Here is a 2,564-nt window from a genome sequence, read left to right as displayed (position 1 = left end):
TCTACAAAAATTTGGGTATGATGGCAAAAGCCCTCTGGGGTTAAGAAAGGAAGGCATCATTGAACCTTTACAACCTGAATTGACATTCAAAAAGGAATGCTTGAAAGGGCTTGGCTTCATGACTTCCAAGGTCCACACTCAAAGGATAGAAGAAGCATTACAAATCAAAGCTGCCAAAATTCAACAAGAGAATTGCTATTCCACAGACTCCAATGAATGGGAATGGGGTTCAGACAAATCCTCTAGTGACTATGAGCTCACCAAGACATTCAGAGAACCAAGTGAACCAACAGAAGAAGAGGAATTTAATAAGAAATTCAAAGTTGGTCAAGAAACAACCCTAGAGGAACCCATTTAGTCTTTTCCTCTAGGTCTTGGGTTGAAATCACATAGAATGAGAACACCTGTCCTAGAATGCGCTACTAGTGATGATAATTTGGATTCATTCACGATCAATACTGATGAGGAGAGTGCTAATGATGACCTCGATAACTACCTCGACATACCTGAATATAACTACATCTTCACCCTTAACCCTGCTAACTTTGAGGACATCAAAGGCCTTCCCCTTGTTCACCACCAACTCATTGACTGGGACCATGAAGGACCTGCATAGTTTGACACATTCCAAAATGATGAAGCTTTTATTGACTATCTTGGCATACGAGATGATCTTCCCCCTAGGGACCATAAAGCAGGATACACTATAGAACTCAATAGCATGGCATATTTCAGTGAGGGTGTTGAGCCTTATAGTTGCAAAAATGTAAAAATAAAAACAAACCAAGGGTCTTATGGCAAAAACCACACTGTGGCGCTATTTGACCCCAAAAAAGTAAAAAGAAAGGATGTATTTGAGGGCGAAAACCTCTCTGAGGCACCCGAAGATGGAAGGCTTGACATTCTCCCAGCATCATATGAGGAAAAGTCATCCATGTTGGTAGAGGAGACTATCAAAACAAACATTGGTACAAAAGAAGTTCCACACAACATATTCCTGGCTCAATCTTTGACAGAGTCAGAAAGGTCAAAATTCATAAGTTTCTTCATGGAATGACAAATCAAATTTGCATGGTCATACGCTGATATGCCTTGATTGGATCCAGGTTTGGTAATGCACCATTTGACAGTTAAATCGGGGGCAAAACCAGTGCAACAAAAATTAAGAAAGATGCATCCACAAGTGGCATTACTAGTCAAAGCAGAACTTGAGAAATTATTGGATGTCGGATTCACATGCCCAATTGATTATCCTGAATGGATCTCCAACTTAGTGCCTATCAGTAAACCAGATTGTAGCATCAGAATATGTATAGATTTCAGAGACATCAACAAAGCTTGTCCTAAGGATGATTTTCCATTACCAAATATTGACTTGATCGTCGATCTCACAGCAGGTCATGCGATGTTATCTTTGATGGATGGATTCTCTGGTTACAATCAAGTAAAAATTACATCTGAGGATCAACACAAAATGGCATTTACTTGTCCTTGGGGAACCTTTTGATGGAATGTCATGCCCTTTGGGCTAAAAAATGCAGGCGCTACATATCAAAGAGCCATGACTACTATCTTTCATGATCTCATGCATGTTACTATGGAAGATTATGTTGATGACCTCTTGGGCAAATCAATAGCTAGAAATACACATTTGGACATACTTTCAGTCGTCTTTGATCGGTTGGAAAAATATAAAGTAAGATTAAACCCCAAGAAATGTGTCTTTGGAGTAACCTCCGGGAAGCTCCTGGGATTCATTGTGTCAAAAAGAGGAATTGAAGCCGATCCAGCAAAAGTCAAGGCCATCCTAGAGACGCAACCACCATGAAACATCAATTAGCTTTGATCTTTGCAAGGGAGACTCCAGTCCATATGAAGATTCATAGCACAACTTGCAGATAAGTGTAATCCTTTTCAACACTTGCTACATAAAAACATCAAATTCAAATGGGATGATAACTATCAATAGGCTTTCCAGATACTCAAAGATTATCTTCTAAATCCACCAGTTTTGATGCCACCAGTTCTAGATCAGCCTTTATTACTATACATATAAGCTACTTCAACAGCACTGGGGGCAGTCTTAGCACAACAAGTTGCTGAGGGCAAAGAAAAGGCAATATACTATATCAGTCGCACATTGGTGGGATATGAGCTAAACTACACAGCAATTGAGCATGCATGTCTCACCATGGTCTTTTCTTTGCAAAAATTATGACATTACATGCTAACTCATAAGACTAAGTTGGTTGCAAGGATTGATCCATTGAAATACCTTCTCAATAAAGCAACACTTACTGAGCGACTAGCCAAATGGGTAATGATCTTGAGTGAATTTGACATTGAGTATGTGGACAGAAAAACAATTAAAGGACAAGCTATCATATATTAGTTAGCAAATTCCCCCATGATAGATTGATGTAGAGGTATGGTTCAAATAACTTGAAAATGCCTTCAAGTTACTCATTTTCTGCAACAAGTGACAATCCCCCTCACTTAGGAATCCCTCCAACTAGACCTCACACCTTTATGAGCATCATATCAATATCTCAACACATGAATTT

This window comes from Cryptomeria japonica, chromosome 2 (assembly GCF_030272615.1).
Source record: "Cryptomeria japonica chromosome 2, Sugi_1.0, whole genome shotgun sequence".
NCBI lineage: Eukaryota > Viridiplantae > Streptophyta > Pinopsida > Cupressales > Cupressaceae > Cryptomeria > Cryptomeria japonica.
The sequence above is the reverse complement of the archived record's forward strand: the minus strand, read 5'-3'. Positions refer to the sequence as shown.